Source organism: Jaculus jaculus, chromosome 4, assembly GCF_020740685.1.
Source record: "Jaculus jaculus isolate mJacJac1 chromosome 4, mJacJac1.mat.Y.cur, whole genome shotgun sequence".
Taxonomy (NCBI): domain Eukaryota; kingdom Metazoa; phylum Chordata; class Mammalia; order Rodentia; family Dipodidae; genus Jaculus; species Jaculus jaculus.
This window is the reverse complement of record NC_059105.1, coordinates 111,149,324-111,171,090: the sequence shown is the minus strand read 5'-3', so window position 1 is coordinate 111,171,090 and position 21,767 is coordinate 111,149,324. Positions and strand designations below refer to the sequence as shown.

Sequence of the window (21,767 nt, the reverse complement as noted above, 5' to 3'; positions counted from 1 at the left end):
GTGGAAATTTGGGGAAGTTTGGAGCCTTTCCAAGGTAGAACCTTGTGGAGGACTTGTGTAATTGCAGGCAAGCCTTGAAGTTTATTAGTCTAGCCACACTTAGTACAGTGAGAAGTTTCTACCTTGCTGGTAAAACATGAAAACTTGAACCAGCTTCCTGCTTGTGCAATGCTTTCCCACCATGATGAAACTTTTCCTTCAAACTATAAGTTAAAATAAATCATTTACTTCCTTAAGCTGCCTCTGGTCAGATATTAGGTCTCAGCAACAAGAAGGTAACTGCTACATCAGACTAAAAATTAGGTTGTATTTAATGTTTTCTGTAGCTGCAAATGTCAAAACTTAAAATCTACTCCAATGTCATTATTTGTGTTCCCATTAGAGCCTTGCTGAAGGAAGTGTCATTGCTGCAGGCCCCGAGATATTTTACTGCAGCTCCACTTGCTGTTTTCTTGCTCTGCTTCCTCCATGCTGATGTTACAATGTGACACATGTTTCCTGCTTCTTCCATATTTTCCCTGATAGGATGGACTCTACTTCTGGAAGTATAAGGTAAAATAAACACTTTCCTTCTCTAAGTTACTTCTGGTTGGGTGGTTTGTATCAGCAATGAGAAAGTGACTGAGATAACTACAATCATGTGACTTTAAGACGGGTGAATATATTGCTAGCCATGTGATCCGTATGGGGAATATTCATGTAATCCATAATGGTGCTCCTTAATGGATAACAAATGCCTAATTATTGATTGTTTTGTTTTATTTTCATCCATCTGTAGGAGAAAACAGAAGAAGCAGTAATAGTAAATGAGAGGGGAAATACTGCTGTTTCCCACAATAGCACACTTGTGCTTTGAAAATACAATGAATATATATATAGATACAATATATAAAACTGAATCCAATGCTTATTTTGTATAATTAATAAAAATGCAATCTGGATGAAAACAAATCACAATATGGAGAAAAGTGAGTTAAGGATGAAATCCAGACATATTGCTAGGTGAGTGCAGTTGAAAAATTATACAATTACATTTATAATTATGTATGTTGTTGTAAAGCAGACATCATAGTGTAAGTGTAATTTGTTTTATTTCATTTGCTTTGATTTTGCCTACTGGTCATGTTCAGGCCAGAGTAACAATGATTAATGAGAATTGGCACACCAGGGCCCTTAGCTGCTGCAGTTGATTTCCAGGGGCATGTGCCCCCCTGTGCACATGTATAACATTGTGTGCCTGTGTCACTGTGTGTCTGGCTTATGTGGGAGGGACCTGGAGAGTTGAACATGAGTCCTTAAGCTTCACATGCAAGTGCCTTAACTAATAGGGACAATAATAGTCATTGTATCAGAATTTCACCCTTGTGACTGGGTGAATATTTCTTTATCAAGTTTTCTTTTTTTGTATTTGTTATTAACAACATATTTTATATGGGTACATCATGGGTTAGTTCCCTCTTATCACTTGTCCCTGCCTCCATTCCACTGGGGACCTTCTTCAGTGGGATTACAGGTACTCCCCATGGGGCTGTGGGATAAGCATTGTGGGAGCAGCAGTCATTTTTTTTTTCTTTTTTATGGGGAGGGAATACTTATGGGCATGATGTTTCACCGTTTGGCTCTTACATTCTTTCTGCCCCCTCTTTCACAAAATTCAGAGCCATGTTAGGTAGGTTTTAAATTTACTTCAGTAATGAGCTCTTAGGGGCCTGTCCACTTTGGTAAGTGTTGGGTGTCCTCAGTTTCTGTCTCCTTTACCGTGGCACTAAATGTTAGGTTCAACATGGAAGTAGCTCTCTGGCTCAATGCTCCAATTCCTTTGTGGTTTCAGCTGTGGCTTAGCTAAAGTGCAAAGGGGAGTTTTAGTCCTCGGGTCTCACTATCTTCTGACAAAAAAAGAACAGATTTTCCAATGGAGAGTGAGTCAGCATAGTTTAAATGGGATACACATTGTTCACTTAGGGAAAACTTGATATATGTAGGCCCTGTTCTAGTCAAAGACAGGAGAACTTGACATTAGAGAGCAAAATCTTTGTCTCCATAGGATTCTGGTATGGTTCCCAATTCCAGATATGGGTTCTTTTACACTGAGTATATCTCTTAGCCGATCAAAATGCTATTGGTTACCCACCAAAGCTGTGTGCCACTATTGCACTGTTGTGTACATGTTTGAGTAGCTTAGACCTGTGGTTACTCTGATCATTGTTGGCCACTTTGCCCCAGTAGCTCATGTAGTGCTTTCAAGCACTAGAAAGGCTAATTATCTGGGTACTGGTTCTCTTCCAGATTCCAGCCAAGTCTCTTGGTGCTCTGTGTTGGCAGATATGGTGGTTTGATTCAGGTGTCCCCCATTAATTTAGGTAGTCTGAATGCTAGTCTCCCCAGCTGATAGCAATTGAAAATTAAAGCCTCCTGGAGGTGATATATTGTTGGGGGTGGGCTTGTGGGTGTTATAGCCATTTTCCCCATGCCAGTGTTTGACCCATTCTCCTGTTCCTGTTGTACACCTATGTGGGCCAAGGGGTGATGTTTACCTCCTGCTCATGCCATCATTTTTCCTGCCATCATGGAGCTTACCACTCAAGCACGTAAGCCAAAATCAACCTCTTTTGCCCATATACTTCTCTTGGTTGGGCGATTTCTACCAGCAATGTGAACCTGACTGCAAGAGCAGCATATAGTGTCTTTAGCAATAGGGTCTTATTTTTTTCTCTCAGGTGGGTATCCAAGTGCTTTAAAAAAAAACCCTGTTTTGTTTTGAGGACATTGAAGGTCTGTCTGATCTACAGCTTATTGCTGATAGTAACCAATTTCTGGTACTGGAAGTTATAGGCCAGAGGCCACATAAAAATTATTAAGGGTAGACTTCATCTCACCCTCTCCAGGCCCCTTCTTTTTAGATTTTCTTCTCTTACTACTGTTGAGTGTTATATATTTTAGTATATCTACAAGGATAAAGGTTACTATGGTACCAGTTCATTTGGGATTTAGTTTTGTGTTTGTTTCTCCGCCCTCCTCTTCCCCTCCACCCAAAAACCTTCTATCCCTAGTATCTGGGCCTTGATCTTCCTATCAGGAAGTCAGCAAACAACTCAAGCTTAGTATCCAGATTAGTATCCATGGATTAATGAGACCATGCAGTTTTTGTCTTTCTGTGATTGTGTGAGTTTGCTGAGTATGATCTGTTCCAAGTCTATCCATTTTTCTACAAATTTCACTGTATCATTTGTTTCTTACTACTTCATAGAATTCCATTGTGTAAATTTCCCACAACTTCGTTATCCATTCATCCAGTGATAGGTACCTGGGTTGGTTCTAGTTCTTACGTATTATTAATTGAGCAGCTATAAACATGGTTGAGAAAATAATCTCTGTAGTAAGACATGGAGAATTTACAATAGATGCCCAGTAAAGGAATAACTGGGTTTGTTGGTAGCTCTATGTTCATCCTTTTCAGAAATATCCATATTAATTTTCATAGTGATTGTACAGGTTTATATTACCACCAAAACTGAATTAGGGTTACATTTTCCTTACATCCTTGCCAACATTTGTTGTAATTTGATCTTTTAATGATTTTTCCATACATCTGGAGTAAGGTGGAATCTAATATTTTAATTTGCATTTCCCTGATTATTAGGGAAGTTGAGCATTTTCTTAAATGTGTTTTAGCTATGTGTATTTATTCTTCTGAGAACTACCTATTCAGTTTTCTTTCCCACTTTTGGAGTGGGTTGTTTGATTTTTTATTGTTTAGTTTTTTGAGTTGTTTGTAGAATCTAGATATTAGGCTTCTATTGGTGGTATACCTTGCTAAAATTTTCTTCCATTCAGTGGGTAATCTACTAGCTCTGATCATGGTATGTTGTTTGTACAGAAGCTTTTCACCTTCATGAGCTCCCATTGGTTGAGTTATTGTTTTATTTCATGTGCCAGTAGGGTTTTGTTTAGGAAGTCTTTCCTTATCCCTATAGCTTAGAGAGTTTCTCTTACTTTCTTCTTCCAGTAGGAGAAGAGTTCCAGGTATTATATTGATATCTTTAATTCATTTGGGCTTGGATTTTGTGTACAGTGATATGTGTGAGTCTAATTTAATTTTTGTATATATGATTATCTAATTTGTCCAATGCCATTTGTTGAAAATGCTGTCTTTTCTCTGGTCTATGTTACTGACATATTTGTCAAAGATCAAGTAGCTATAGGTACTTGACCTAAAATCTGGGTCTTCAATTCTGTTTCATTGGTTTATATTTCTGTTTTTAAGACAGTACCAAAGTATTTTGTTACTATGGCTTTGTAATATAGCTTCAGATCAGGTATAGTGATGCCTCCAGAAGTGTTTCTTTTGCTGAGGATATGCTTGGATATCCAAGGCCTACTGCCATTCCATAGGAGTTTTGAGATTAATTTTATCTATGTAAAGAATGCTGGTAGAATTTTTATTGGTATTTCATTAAATCTATATATTGCTTTGGTAGAATTGTCATTTTCACAATATTAATTCTACCTATCCAGTACCATGAGAGGTATTTCCATCTTTTCAAGTCCTCCTCAATTTCTTTCTTAAGTGTTTTTATATTTTCATTATATAGCTCTTTCACATCCTTGGTTAGTGTAATTACAAGGTTTTTAATTTTTTGTTGCTATTTAAAATGGGACAGTCTCACTAAATTATTACTTTGTATATTTGCTCTTTGTATATAGAAATGTTACTGATTTTTGTGTATTGATTTAGAATCCAGCCACTTTGCTAAAGGAATTAATCACATTTAGAAGTTTTGAGATGGAGACTTTTGAGTCATTATATATAGGATCATATCATCTGCAAGTAGGGCTACCTTGACTTTGTCTGTTTCTATTTGAATCCCTTTTATTTATTCCTCCTGTTTTATTGTTTGGGCTAGGACTTCTAAAACTATGTCAAAGAGCAGTGAGGAGAGGGGACACCTCTGTCATGATTTCATTGATCTTTCTGTCAAGGTATTTTTAAACAATGGGAACATGAGGAAACACTGGGAGTAGTAATTAAATGCCAGCCTGGGCAAAGTGGGTCTAAACATTCTGGCTTTTTTCTTTGTCTTGTCATTTGCACATTAATCTACAATGTAGCATTGAACCAACAACATTCTAATCAGTTTTCCTATCTTTTAAATAACTTAGATATAAATGCTTTACATTTTGTCTGATGAAAAAGTTTTATATCTCTGAGATAACTTCATGGTTCAGTGGTTCTCCTTCATGACCATGTGTACACAGGTGAACTCTGTTATAGTGGGTTTGAAATAGTTTTTATTGAGGTTTATCAGAGATTCATGTGCTACAATGTTTTTACTTCCTCCTTTGGGTGACCAGTTAACTGTAATTTCCTTCTGATGGAATCTTTTCTAATAATGAATCCAACTAATGGTGGATATTTTAGAAATGTGTCATAGCTCAGAGAATTATCATTACCATAATATAAAATGAAAGATTATTTATAGAAAGCGTTTTTCTCCCTAAACATATTGCCTGACTGAGGGATTGTTATGTGCTTTTGTAAATGCAGTTCTCTTCTTTCTTTGATGTAGAATCTGGGTTCTTCATCTCAGAATTGTCAATATATCATCAGTATTGACAACATATCCTTAGCTGCTTATGTGACTTAAGAAAAGCACAGTCATTGTTAAGATGCATCAACAGAAACTAAACACTGGGGAAAGTTACCTGAGTATGAATGGAAATGAAGAAGAGGCGTTATCACAGCACCTAATTCTGATGGCTTCCTCAATGCTGAGACTATGCTGTTAGGAATTCTCCAATAACCACAGAGAAAGAGGCCTGCTCTATAGTCTTGGTAAAGTTGGTTGATGTTCCAGTTTGGGAAGTAGCTTAAAGACAAGAAATAAATATTTATAGAAGTCTACAAAGAAAATTTCTCTCTTGTATTATCACTGACAGTTTTCTTTTTTACTCAAAAATGGTTAGTTTTACAATGTAATTTCTTGAGACCTCTTGGTACATTGTGTCATAGTGCTCAAATTTTGGCACTTTTCCATGTTTAATATCAATAGATTTTACATTTCATTTTTATCATTTTATATTTCAAATGTAAGACATTGGATAGGAAATATATCAAGAAAAAGATACTAAAATAATTACTGAGTGGTTCATTTAATAAGAAAGGTAACACAAGGCGAAAGTGAAAAGATATACAAATATATTTTACTACCTGTCTCTTACTGTCTTTTTTAGTTCTCCCTCTCTCTCCCTCTATCTGTCTATGTGTGTGAGCAGTGTCCCTTGAAGTCTGAAGATTGATTCCACAATCATCTCCATTATATATACCAAAAATCCATGTCAATTCCATTATGTAAAATGATCTAATATTTCCACTGAACTGTCATGTATTATCTTATATATGGCAAATCATCTCTAAACTACTGAAAATATTTAATACAATGCAAATTATACTTATATAGCTATTTATATTGTTTACTAGAAAGAAAAAATTCTGTGTATGCTTAATAAATATACAAATATTTTAGTATTTTCTATCTGTAGTTGGTAGGACCCACAAATTCAGAAGAACACCTATGTATACAAATTATGCTTATATACATATAATATGTGTGTGTGTGTGTGTGTGTGTGTGTGTGTGTGTGTGTGTTATAATCTCCTAGGCATGAAAAAGCTACTTAGAGTGCTGTTTCTGTCATTTGTGACCCTCCCTATAATGTTGAATATTGACTGTAGTCACCATGGTATTCATGATGGACTCTTTTCTGATCTTTGGTATTCCTCCAGGAGTGGTCCTGAGGCTTAGGACTAAGTATAATAAGAATTGTGCAACAGAGGAAAAAAATAAATGCACAGACAGGAAATGAGCACAAGAAGGCTGAAAAGGGGACATGGAGGAAGCAGCATAATTTTGCTCCAAAATTCAGAGTAGGATTTAAAAAGTCAAAAGGTTGTTCCTTAGATATTTATTTGCTATCCATTTGTACTTAAAAAAATGGGCTAAAAGAAAATTCCATGAGGCCATGGGAGTAGCCAAGAGGGATGACTATATAATTTGCCATATTATACTCATTGATACATTTATTTAATTCTTTTAAATATAAACATAAGTCAGTGCTACAGGCAATATAAATTGTACCTGGTTGTTTGGTGTATTAAATGACCCATTTTAAATAAAACATCTTTGATCACCCAGTGATTGGAAACAAAAGATTAAAGGGAAACCATTTGTGGCCTTGGAATTTTCAAAGAGTCACTGTGTCATTTGTTTTCATAAAATGCATTAATTTAGGAAAATTACAAATGATTTCTACAAAGCAACTCCATCAAAATATGGAGAGACATGTGTCACAGAAGACAAAAAGATCAAGCTGTAGCCAGTGCAGGTTGAAAGAGCGCCATGATCTTATTAATAATGAAATGATGCAAAGTTATGATCATATGAAATGTATTCTAACCTGAAATGCTGGAATTAATTTATGACAAGTTTCATTCTTAGAACATTAAAGAACACTTTCAAGCAAAGTCTAATTCTTTTTCTTCTTAAGCTAAATGTATGAAGTCATGTTTGAATCTTGGCAACACAGGATAGACTTATTAGCTTTCACTTAGAATCATGTTTCTGACTGTTTTACAATTTATTAATAAAGATTTTTTTAAAAAAAATAATCAAGTCTTCTTAAATTGCCACACATTTTGTCATTACATAAAATTGGATAGTGCACTATTTCATGTTGTTCTCAATGGACATTTATAGTATCTAATGATAATCATAATAACTCATACTTATTGAATATTTCACTATGTCAGACACAACTATAAGTTTATGGAATATATCAGTACATTTAATGTCACAGCAACCCAGTATTACAGGTTCCTAGTGTCAAACTCATTTTGCCAATAAGTAAGCTTCAGCATAATAATGATCAGTTTGTTCGGGTAGAAAACTAAACGAAACTATTGTCCTGGACACCACAATCTGAGGTGACAGTAATCATCACAAAGTAACTATTCAGTACAGTATTTTGCAAAGAGAATTCCATTTGCTGTTCAGCTCTTAGATAGACTTTAGTCTTTCCATACCCTCAAAGTGCATACAGAGCCTCTCAATAAAGCTTTCAAGTATAAATAGCTGTACCTTATTCCCACTAGCTATGTAGTACTATTTTGTAATTGTAAAAGGTATGGAGATCCGATATATTTGAAGCTATGGGATCATGACAGTCTTCCCCATTCAGTTTCCTCATTCACCCTTGTGAAAAAAGTTTCATAATTCCCAAAACAATTTTCCCTTACCTCAGATATACTGGCCTAAAATTTTCTGTCAGAGAAGTTTTGGCTCAAAAAAAAAAAAAAAAGCCAGATAAACAAACAAACAGAGTCAGACATCATGGTGCACATCTTTAATCCCAGCACTCGTGAGGCAGAGATAGATGGATCACAATGAGTTCGAAGCCACCCTGAGATTACATAGTGAATCTAGTCTGGGCTAGAGTGAAACACTACCTCAGGAAAAAAAAAAAAAAAAAAATCCCCCAAATCCTTTGTTTTACCTTCAGGATTTTTCCTGGCTATAATTTATAATTTACAAGTTCTTTCCAAACACATTGATATGATAGATAAATAAAATGGTTTATTGCAAGTATGATTCCACAAGAGCATTTGACAGAAAAGGAATGGTGAAACATATGCAGAGACATTATACCATTTTAAAGGGCTGTATACATATGAAAATCACGGAACTCTGGGTATTTCCATAACATATGTTCTAGACAGTTTTTCTATAGTTATCCCATGGAAGAGATGGGAAATACATGGCTACAACTAATAATACATATTTAATGCTCACATTACCTTTCAATTTCAAAAGTTTACAAAAACTCAGAGAAGTTGCTGTCTTTCACTAAAACATTAGATATAGTCTTTTATTGTTGCCATAGTGAACATGTTAAGTGAAAATAATTGCTAATGTTTTCTTTTAAGTTGAATACCTTTTCTTTTAAGTTGAATATTAACAAGTAAACAATGCTTTTGAGAATGTTGCTTTGCTTTGCTTTTAGTAATTATGGTAAAAAGAGATAGAAAAGAATAAGATTAACTTCAAAACTGATATATACCTTTCAGGACAATGTTTCATGCTGCCTGACTTTCCTTCTAATTACCCTATAATCACTTTCATATGCAAAAACTATGTAGGCCTGCCTGAGTGGATAAAGGAGAATCCAATTCACATTAAAATCCAGTTCTTTTTTCTTCTTGAATTTCCTCTGACCTTGAATTAGTCACCTTGGTTTACTAGGAAGGAAGAAAGTGAAGAAGGGAAAAAGAACACATGAATGGACAAAGGAAAGGAGGGAGGAAGGAAGGAAAGAAGAAAGAAAGGAAGGAAGAGAGAATAGATAGAAGAAAATGACAGAAGAGTGAAGATTTCCTCATGACAGATCATAAATTATGACAATGAGGAGACAGGGATTTTCTGAAAATAAGTAACATCTGCCTGGCAAAATTTTTCCAAAGAGTTTGGTATGTTTTTGAATATTATTTATTTTTTAAAAGTACACTGAGTTAAAGAGATATGTTCAAAATAAAATATATGTTAAAATTATGTTTGAATATTTACTGGCTATCACTGTACCTTGTACATACTAAGTCTCCAATGTTTTAGCCTAGTAAATTAGTTACAGTAACTTATTATTGGCTGTAAATAGAGACCATGTATTCTAAAAGGTATTTAGGAAATTGCAATAAATATGATTTGAAAATACACTATAGTCAATCTACTGCATATTGTTCATAAGCTTAGAGCTCATACAATTTAATATCAGGGGTGAGCAAGCAGTTTCAAAACAGGATTTGCATGCACATGCATGTGCATTTGTGTATATGTGTTTATATGCATGTGTATAACCTCAGAAGAGTCTGGTATGTCTAACATGTGACTCATGGCCTACCTATATCCATATATCCCGGGATAGCTTTGAATGTGGGCCAACACCAACATTTTGTAGATAACAATGTTATGTTAATATATGGCACTATTAAATTTGATTTGTTTAATTATGTTAGGGATTTTTACATATGTGTTCTTGAGATGTATTGGCCTATGGTTTTCTTTCTTTAATGTGTTTTTTAGTTAAGAGGTATTATGCTCCTACTGGCTTAAAGATGTTACAGTATGTATCATTCTTACTTAAATATTTAGTAGAGTTTACTAGTAAGTTGAGAGGCCTGTTCTTTTCTTTGGTTTGAACTTTACTTCTCGTCTTGACCACATTAGTAAATGTCAGCCTATTCAGATTCCCTTTTGCTTGTTTGTTTTGGTAGTTAGATAGTTCAATAAATTGATCAATTTTATGTAATTTATAAAAGTTGTGGGCATATAGTTGTTCAAAGTATTCTTTTAGAGCTGGAGAGATAGCTCAGTGGTTAAAGAAACTTACATTCAAAATCTGACAGCCCATGAAGATATTTTTTAATTGAAAAAAACACATTTTTTGGTCAATCTTTATTCCTGTCCTTCCCTAAAGGAACCTACAGCATTCACCAGGCTAATTATACACTAGGATAGAGATATCATTTAATGTTGATCATGGCCTTCCACTCAAAGTAAGAGTTTATGGCAGTCAGGTGATCCATAGAGTTTTAGTCAAATGTCTAGCTCTCAGTAGATCCCCAAACTTATCCTGTGGTTATTTCCTCAGTCCTCAAATGCACAATTATGATAGAAAAACTTAGTTGACAGTATTTTCACATTGGTTGCTTTCCTGTAGAGTGAGTGTCATTATGATCAGAAAGGCCAAACAGGAGACACTAAGGGGCCTCTGCCTACTCAATGACTAACCCAAAGCCATATCTCATTCCTGGAGAGTTTGCAGAATAGTGCTGCCACAACCACCAAGGGCCTGCAAGGTCCAGGACTGGCTTTTCCTACTACATCCCCACTCAGCTCTTATATGGGGCCTGTGCAGGAAATGAGTGACTCTTGGAGGATGATAGTTCAATATTATAAGCTTAATCAAGTGGTACTCAAATTGAAGTTAATATACCAAATATGGGTTCCTTGTGTGAACAGACAAACAATTTCCTGGCATCTATCACACAGCTAACTGTCTAGCAAATGCTTTCCCCATATTTGTTCATTAGGTCCACCAGAGCAATTAGCTTTCACCCGGCAAGATCAGCAGCGCACCTTCACTGGCTTGCATTAATGATACATTAATTCATTTCATTTTTTTTTTTGGTTCTTTCAAACATTTATTGAGCCTCTAAATAGATACAAATGTAATTACAACATGGGTATAGATGAAGCATATGCACAGAAAGAGTAAGCAGTAAGCTTCACTGAATCACACTGAGTCAAAGGAAAAAAATGTTTTTGTTAAGTAAGAGGCTACATTCTGCAAGGGAATGTGGAAAAAGGAATGGAATTAAAATAGAAGACTTCAGTCTGGATCATTGATGATACTCCATTTGGACTAGATTTGTTTCTCCTTTTCCTCTTTTCCCATCTTTGGGCTTTATTTACCAGTAGTGTCCAGGACTATTCAGTGTACCTTTACTATACTTGCTTGCATTTTTCGCTTAATGTGTTCAACAGAACTAGATCCCTTTGATATTTTAGGAGATTTTTTCTGGTTTTTGAAGGCTTCTCGACCTTTTGATCTTGGTGTTGAGGGTTTTGAGCCTTTTCCATTTTGGCTTAATTTTTGTGCATTTCTGGCTGGAATATCTCATATAGATTTCTTCCCTAGAGCTTTTTTCCTGCATCCTCATCATCTTCATCAGGAGCAAGTTTTACTTTTTTCTGTGGAACTTTGTTACCACCTCCAGGTGCCAATTGCTTTCCATATATACTTAAGAGTTTCATATCCTCCTCCTCTTCATCTTCTAATTCTGCATCTTCCTCCACAACTACTATGTGCTGTCCACTAATATGTACAGGCCCTGAGCCACATTCCAACCTTAAGGACTCAGTTAGGGTAATTTCAAAGGCCCCAAGAGAAACCATTGGTTATATAGACATTTTCAAAGTTGCCAGTGTTACTTTAATTGGACTGCCTTCATAATTCTTTGCCTCTGCTTCTGCTCCTAAATTGACCATTGTTAATGATAACTGGTACTCATTTTCATCATTATCTATCTTAAAGTAATAATCTTTGTTAGCCTTTAGTTTACAACCAAAAACGTAGTTCTGAAGCCTCAGTGGGATACATTAATTCTTCAGCTCTGTGCCATGATTTAGTTTATGGAGATCTTGATTTGTATCTTTCAAAAGATATCGCATTGATCTTTTATTATGATGACATTATACTGTACCTGATAAAGCACTTTTGTGTCAGAAAATGGGAAATAAGCTCAACCAAGAACCTTGTACCTCAGTAAAATTTATAGGAGTTTGGTGTTATTGGACATACAAACATTCCTTCTAACATGAAGGATATATTGTTGTACTTTGCCTCCACTAACACTGAGAATGAAGTACAGAGCTTACTGTGACCATGTGGATTTTGGAAGCTTCACTTTTTTCACTTGGGTATGCTACTCTGGCCTATATCAAGTGATTTGAAAGCTCCAAATTTTACAAGGGGCCAGAAAAAGAGAAAGTTAAGCAACAGGTCCAGGCGGCTATGCAGGCTTCTGAGCCAGTTTTTCCATAGGATCCAGCAGACCCAATGGTAGCTGATTTGTCAGTGCACAATAGGGATGCTGTTTATAATCTTAGGTAGGTCCCTATAAGTGTATCACAGGGGTTTACCTTGGGATTGTGGACCCAGGCCATGCCATCCTATGTAAACAATTATTTGGCCTTTGAGAAACAGCTCTTGGCCTACTACTGGTTCTTACTGGAAACTGAATGCTTAATAATTTTGCTTAACATGGACCAGAGATTATCTTACCCATCAAACAATGAATTGGCATATGAACAGCAGCAATCCATAAGCAAGTGGAAGTGGTCTATTGTTGCAGTCTAGTTCACATTGCTGGTAGAAATCACCCAACAAGAGTAGCTTCTGGGAAAAAGAGATTTATTTTGGCTTATAGGCTCGAGGGGAAGATTCACAATGGCAGGGGAAAACGATGGCATGAGCAGAAGGTGGACATCACTCCCTGGCCAACATAAGATGGACCACAGCAACAGGAGGGTGTGCCAAACACTGGCATCGGGAAACTGGCTATAAAGCCCATAAGTCTGCCCCCAACAATATACTCCCTCCAGGAGGCATTAATTCCCAAATATCCATCAGCTGGGGAGCTAGCATTCACAACACCTAAGTTTATGGTGGATACCTGAATCAAACCACCACATTCCGCACCTGGCCCCCATAAACTGATAAGCATACATGATGTAAAATGCAATGCATTCATCTCATTTTAAAAGTCCCCGTAGTTTTTATCAATCCCAATGATGTTCATACATCCCCATAGTCCAAGATCTTTTAACTGAGCCATAATACCAAAAAAAACCCCTCAAAAAAACCATAATGGCACAGAATAAATATTCACACTGCAAAAGATGGCATTGGGCATAGCAAAGAAACATTCAACCAATACAAGATTTAAAAAAACCAGGGCAAATATCAAACTCTATAGCTTCAAGTCCAGCAACTCTAGCCAGTGACAAATCTCCAAGTCTAACCAGCAAGTCTTTGGCATTCAAATTCTGCCCCTCCAGCTAGGCTACTCACAGTCCTAGAAAACTTCATTGGGGCTGGCAGCTCCTTGGCAGCCATCTCATGGTCCCAGAATCTCCACTGGGTCTCCACTGCAATCCACGTTCATCCTCATGGCCCCATGAGGTCTCTATGCCGGCAACCAGCAAACCCACTTCACACTGCCCATGGCCATTTCCAAAACACAAGACCGTGTTGCAAACTCAATGACCCTCTTTCCAGCATTTCTTATACTCCAAGATACCAGGTAGGGTGCCAATTTGTTAATCCAGGGGGAAATAAAGCAGACTTTGAAGAACAAGACACTACTTGAGCACCCAGACCCCTTCAAAAAAGTCTACATTTTTCTTGTTGCCCCAGCGCAGGTCAGCAAGCCCAGTCTCAAAGGCTGTAATCTCTCAGTTGCAGCTGAATGGGCAACAGTTCACCCAATGATTTTTCTTTCTGTGCCATATCCCTCTGCTCACACCAGTTCATTTATACGCAAAGCAACCCTGCACAACTTCTCAGGACATGGGCATAAGAGCAAGCTTCTCACATAAACTGCTAACCCAGTCCAGGCAAAGCTCTTTCTCACCCTCATAAGCCAAACCTCACAGTCCATAGTTCTTATTACATTCAGGTCTTGCAGCTCAGACCAGAACAGTCCATCAAGCTGTACTTACAGCACTGCAACGCATCTCTTAGGCCAAGGCTTCAAATCCTCCTCCCACATTCCTCTTGAAAATGAGCTCCAAAAGGCCAAAGCCACATAGTCAGGTGTCTAGCAGCAACCCCACTCCTCAGTACCACTTTACTGTTGCAGTCAGGTTCACATTGCTGGTAGCAATCACCCAACCAAGAGTAGCTTCTGGGAAAAACAGATTTATTTTGGCTTACAGGCTCGAGGGGAAGCTTCACAATGGCAGGGGAAAACGATGGCATGAGCAGAGGGTGGACATCACCACCTGCCCAACATAAGATGGACCACAGCAACAGGAGGGTGTGCCAAACACTGGCATGGGGAAACTGGCTATAAAGCCCATAAGCCTGCCCCCAACAATACACTCCCTCCAGGAGGCATTAATTCTCAAATATCCATCAGCTGGGGAGCTAGCATTCACAACACCTAAGTTTATGGGGGACACCTGAATCAAACCACCACATCTATCATCAGGTTTGAGCATGTCCTGAAGGCATGATTCAATCAAATGACGATACAACCTAAATGGTATGGTTTCTCCTTCTGCTACAATGCTTTCTGTTCTCTAGCACTATGGTCTCATATGTTGTGTCCTCCAGTCTTTTGACTGAGGCCAAAAAAAGAAATAAGAAGAACTGGTTTGAAGATGGTTGTACACACTCAACAGATACCTCCTAGGAGTAGAAAGCAACACCATCACAGCCTTTTCCCGGGACAATCCTCAATGAAGGAAAATCCTTAACGAAGAAAATCACCACAGTGAGCAGAACTGTAGACACTGTACATGGTTGTGTGTATTGCTTAGAAGAAAATATGGCTAGATATGTGATGAAATAGTAATTTATGGGCTTTAACTAATGGTTTTGCTGGATGGTTAAAGGACATGGAAGGGGCATAATTGGAAAATTGGTAAGGAAAACATTTAGAGAAAAGGTATAATAATGAGTCTCTCCAAATGGGTTAAGGATCTGAATACATGTGGTATTTCCCTTGTAAACATTCACCAAAAAGTGAACTATGCAGAGAAAGACTTCCAAAATTAAGTAGATACAGAAACTAGTTCTTTTGGGGTAGACAATCTGTTTTCCAGATCATCCTTATCATTGGCTATGGTGGAAAGGATCAAGGTTATACATCGTATATATGGGTTCATCAACATGGATTTCTACTCATGAAGGCTGATATGACTGTGGCTACTGCTGAGTGCTAGAGCTGCCAGTAACAGAGATAGGTGCTGAGTCCCCAGTATAGCACTGTGCCCCATTGTGACCATTTAGTATCTGGATACAGACTGATTGCATTTTACCATGTCCATGGTAGAATGGGTAGCATTTTATACTCTTGGAATAGACAAACACTTATTCATGATATGGATTTACTTTTCTTGTATGTAATGCTTCTGCTAATTAAACCATTCATGGACTTACAGAATTTCTTATCACTATCATAGAATATCATACATCATTGTTTCTGAGCAATAAATTCATTACAGAGCCAAAGAAGGATGGCTGTAGGCTTATAATCATAGAATTTGCTGGTCTTACTTTGTCACCTGCCATCCTAAACACACAACTGGACGTACCTATGAAGGTGTTTCTAGAAAAGGATTAAATAAGTAAAAAGACCCACCTTCAATGTGGGTAGCTCAGTCTAACAAGAGGCCCAGCAATGAAGAGATCTGAGAAAATATTTGTATACATCTGAAGTTTTCAATCTCTTTTTTTTTTTTTTCTGAGCAAGTATACCTATTGTTGTTATTATGATCTTCTGCCAGTTGGAGACTCAGTATTAGCAACTCTCCAGGAGACAGTAAGCTCTGGGTGAGCACTGTAAGTCTTCTAGTTTCTTGAGCTGGCAGCTGCTGTGCTGTCTGCATCTCCGGGTGGCTGACAGTCTCCTTTGGATTCTATAGTCCTTATTATGTAATCCAATCTAATAGATCCCTTTTTTATTATATACCAAACTGCATTCTGTTGGCTTTGTTCCTCTAGAAAACTCTGTCAAATACGTCTCTAGTTTGGGAGATTAAAGTCTGGTTTTTCTTAATTGTGGATTGTATATGCGCCACTTTAAAGTGGAAAGCTGTAAGTCAAATCATCTATGTTATACTTACTTTAATGGAAAGGCACAAGGGAAGGAAAGTGCATAGTGATTTTACCAAATCAGCTTTTGAGTGAGGTTGTCTATAGTCTGTGACCTTCAAATGTGTCCCTTAGATGTTCCTCTTCCATGAAGAAGGAAGGCTAGAGAGGAAATGAGGATTGTGAAGAGAAAAACAGTTTTCATTCAGGTAAAATGAAGCTCTGGTAAACCACTCTCCTTTGAGGAGTGGGCTTTTTTATGGAGAACACTCTTGGTTACTGCAAAGTGGTTACTAATCACCTCCCTCTTCAGTGCTAAGAGTGGATTTTTCATGGTTTACTAATTGGCAAATTAATTACTAAGGTAAAACGCATGCCTGCCTGGGGAAGCTGTAGGAGTGGAAAGTTTCTGCTCTTGGACACATTCATGTTCAGCCTTCAATTTCTTGTCCAGATCACCATGCACGTGTCTCTGCTGGTGTATGGTTCTAGCAGCTTTACCTGTAGTCCAGCAAATCCCAGCCAAGACTGACTCAATTTGTTTTTCTGTACAGATTGGAGTGATGGTTTCTTGGATCCAAGACTAAAACAAAATAACCAACTAACCTCTGGCTTTCAGTTTGCTCAGTTTGCATCTTATTTTTATTATGATACATTAATTTAACATACAAAGTAAAACTTTTCATTATGACATTTCTATGCATTAATATAATATACATTTACCAGTTACTTCCTCTATTAATTTTATTTGTTCACCTCCCCACACTTTCCACTACTTTCCCCCATAATAATCCTTTTATTTTCCTGTCTTTCTTCTCCCCAACATAGTTTCCACAAATCAGAGAAGACACATAATATTTGGGTTTGTGGGACTGACTTATTTCACATAATCTAATGACTTTCAGTTCTATATTTTCTGCAAATGATATAACTTCATTCTTTATGACTGACTAAAATACAGAGAGGGGGGCTTTCTTTAAGGCATGCAGCCAGAAGTGTTTATGTCTGAATAATATGGCATTTCCATTCAGATTTTTGATGAGCTTCATTCTGATTCCATAGTGGCTGCACTAGTGATGACATTCTCTCCAGCAGTGATGAGCCACTGGCACCCCAGTTCTTGTCAGCATTTGCTATTTGTTTTATGATAGTAATTTTGATGGAGATGGAATTTCAACAGAGGGTGTTTGTTTTACTTTATTTTATTTAGTTTTTTTTTTTTTTTTCTCATTTTGAGACAGTGTTTCCCTATACATCCCTGGCTAGCCTCCAACTTGTAACACTCCTCTGTCATGGCCTCCATGTGCTGGAATTATTGACATGTGCTATCATACATGGCTTCAGTACAGCTTTCATTCACAGTTTCCTTAGGAGGAAGAATGTTGAGCATAAAAAAAAACTCATTTATTTATTTTTTTTATTTGAGAGAAAGAGAGTGAGAGAGATAGAATGGGTACATGAGGGCTCCTAGCCCCTGCAAAACAAGTCCAGATGCATGTGCCATATTGTGCATTTGGCTTACATGGGTATTGGGAAGTCAAACCTGGGTCCTTAGGCTTCACAGGCAAGTGCCTTAATCACTAAGCCATCTTTCCCACCCTGTTGAGCATTTTTTAAATGCTTTATTTCTCATTTTTACTTCTTCATTTAAAAAGTCTGTATTTCTATTGACCATTTGTTGACTAGATCATTTGTTATTTTACTGTCCAATTTCTTTTACTGCTTTGTAAAATTTTGTTGATATTCTCTTGGTAAAAAAGTATTTGGCAAAATTTTTCTCCCATTCTGCAAGCAGACACTTCACTCTGTTGATTGCTTTATTTACTTTGTAGAACCTTTTGTGTGTTTATGTGTGTGTGCATGTGTGTGCACATGGACATGATATGTGTTATATATTTTGTATGCATGCATATGTGCGTATGCATGTCCCATGCATGTGTGTTTTTCAAGCCAGAGGAGAACATAGGTGATCTCTAGCTCATCTGCCTATATCCTTGTCACTGGGTCTTTCCTTCCACCAGGAGCTGCTATCCATAAGTGGGCCCCAGTGATTGTCTGGTTTCTTCCCTCCACAGACTGGAGTTACAGACATGTATGACCACATACAGTTTTTTACGTGGGTTTTGGGAAGTCTCCGGTCTGAAAGGCTATCATACTTAAATGGCAAGTGTTCTTAACTACTGAACCATTTACCTAACCTACGTAGAAGGTTTAATTTGATGACATCCTATGTAACAAATTTTGCTCTCCTCCCCAGCTTTAAACTATCACAGACCCATTGTGATTGCTTACCTCTAGATTTTGAGCTGCTTTCCCTGTTTTTATAACATGCTTTATTTATTCATTCATTAGAGACACAGAGAAAGAGAGAGGGAGAATGGGCATTCCAGGGCCTCCAGCCACTACAAACTCCAGATACATGTGCCACCATGTGCATCTGGCTTATGTGGGACCTGGAAAATCAAACCTAAGTTCTTAGGCTTCACAGGCATGAACCGTAACCACTAAACAATCTCTCTAGTCCTTATCACATGCTTTTATTGATAAGGATGGAAATAATGGCTCCTGAGGTCTTCATATGTCAGTGTTAAAACAAGAAATTATTATATTTCTTACTGCAAAAATAAAATCAAAGAGCTTTCTCCAAGGAAATTGCATCAAGATATTAGCATTGGCAGACACCTAGCTCACAAAAAACAATTACTGGATATTCTTTGTGCATATTTGCACTGTGTGGTATATTAAAAATTCTGAGCAATGGGGACTTCCGGCCAAGATGGCGACCACCTAAAAGCACTGCAAATCCTGCGGAAAGACAGGCAAGGCATTAAGGGTTCACTGGGGGCTTTTAGGGGAGAGCAGTCTCCAATAGATTGTCAGTGGGAGGGCACAGAGAGGGGGAACACAGGGAATCATGGATCCCGTCAGGGTCGGGTAGCCCACACCTCCCCCAAATAGCCACCATGTCTGCCGCCTCTGCCACTGTGCTTCAATCAATCCCTGTGTGCAGAAGCTTAGACAGCTCTGCACACTCTCCATTTACTGCTCTGGCCACCGTGTGTTCAGCAACTCCTGGCAATAACAGGAATCCCTGATTCTCTCTGGAGCAGGTAACCCCCCCCCCCATATCCACAGCACAGCTGCACACAGATCGATCCCTGCATGTGAAGGTTTAGACTGCTCTGCCCACTGGCTCATTTACTGCTCCTGCCAAGCCCAGTCCCACAACAACTGCCACACAAGCTCAGACTGCGTCTCTCACTTGTGCCAGCTCATGTGCCATCCCCTACCTGTCTGCTGCTCCAGCTATCTGCCATTGTCCTGTGGCAGGGGAGCACAGACTGCTTCCGAGTCCCAGTGTTCCCAGCCAGAGTTTGGGCTGCTTCAGGGCTTGGTACCTCAGTGTCCCTCCTAGCTAGAATGCAGGCAGCTTTGGCGCATTTACCACTTGAGTATTAAGGCAAATTTGGTGACCTTGCCAGGCAGTAGATAGGTGGCTTTGGCATGTAACAGCCAAAGTCCAGGCTGAGTGGCAACTGCCCCAGGCTGCCTCCAATTCCCATTGTGCTTTAGCCCAAGCAGATCCACCCACCTACATGCCCATACAATGTCATGGGCAGACCACACCGCAAAAGAAATAACATGAAAAATCAAATGCAAGAAAATCCAGTTATATCACCCAGTCCTACAATGAGTACATCTAACCAAAACTTCGAAGAGTCATTAGGATCAGAACATAACATTGAAGTTATGAGCAATGCAACCCTGACCAACCTACTGGTAGAATTTGTAGGAAAGCAACAAAGGACCAATAATCATGTGGATGCTACCATCACTAAGCTAGAATAATTTGATAAAAGATTGGAAGGAGTTCAAAGAGTGTTAAGAGACTTGAGGGAGAGTGAAAAAAAAGAAGACCTTAAAAATCAGCTGGCCATACTAAATGAAGAAATAAAGAAATGTAAGGATGAATTCCAAGAATCATCAAGAAAACCAGAAAATGATGTGAAAAGGGAGCTTGACAGAGGGATGGAAATGATACATAGAAAAGTAGTAGAAAATGCAAACTTAATTGAACAAGTACAAAACTCTAGAGGCTCTCAAGAATAGAGTCAGTGAAGTGGAGGATAGAAACTCTGATCTGGAAGACAAGATAGAAGAAACAGTAAAAGAGTTCAAAAATTTCAGTAATTCAAAAGTTCCTGTGAACAGAACATGAGGGAATTGTGAGATACACTTACATGTCCTAATATCAGAATCATTGGAATAACAGAAGGAGAAGAATTTCAGACCAAGGCATGGAGAACCTATTCAACAAAATAATTGAAGAAAACTTCCCCAGTCTCTTAAAAGAAAGACCCATCAAGATACAAGAAGCCAACAGAACTCGAAACAGACTGTACAAAAGGAGAAACTCTCCAAAACATATTATCATTCAGACTCAAAACATTGACACCAAAGAGAAAATTCTAAAAGCAGCTAGACACCACTTTCAATGGTAACCCCATCAGAATTACTTCAGACTTCTCAATGGAAACCTTGAAAGCTAGAAAAGCCTGGAAAGAAACACTCCATAGTATAAGAACCTATGGCTTCCAACCCAAACTACTCTACCCGACAAAAGTATCCTGCATAATAGATGGTGAAAGAAAAACTTTCTATGGCAAAACTCAGCTTTACAATTCTATGGACACAAAACCAAACCTACACAGAGTATTTCAGGAAACTTTCCACAGAGAAGGAACAAATAATCAAGCTCAAATGCCTACAAGAAGCAGATCACAATAACCAAACCCAGAGTAGGCACAAAAAACTTCAAAGCCCATGAAATCACCAACACACATCTATAATCACAATATGGCAGGGATCAAATCAAATCTCACAGTCAGTACCCTAAATATTAATGGCCTTAATTCACCCATCAAGAGACACAAGCTAACAGAATGGATCAAAAAATTAGACCCCTCAATCTGTTGCCTTCAAGAAACCCACCTCACCACTAAAGACAGACACCTCCTCAAGGTGAAAGGGTAGAACACAATATTCCAAGCAAATGGGAACAAGAAACAAGCAGGTGTAGTTATACTAATATCAGATAAAATATACTTTAAACCAAAAATAATCAAAAAAAGTCAAGGAAGGATACTTCCTACTTATCAAGGGAATGATCGATCACCAGGATATTACAATCATAAATCTGTATGTACCAAACACAGGAGCATCACAGTTCATAAAACAAAATCTATGTGACAATAAAACAGAAATAACCACCAACACCATCATAGCTGGGGACTTCAATACACCATTATCAGTAATAGACAGATCATCTGAACAGAA

General features: G+C 37.8%; 1 pseudogene; it reads right to left on the bottom strand.

The window, feature by feature from the left end:
• Window positions 1-11,540: 11,540 nt before the first annotated feature.
• Window positions 11,541-12,196, bottom strand: LOC101598538 (annotated as a pseudogene).
• Between the last annotated feature and the right edge of the window lie 9,571 nt (window positions 12,197-21,767).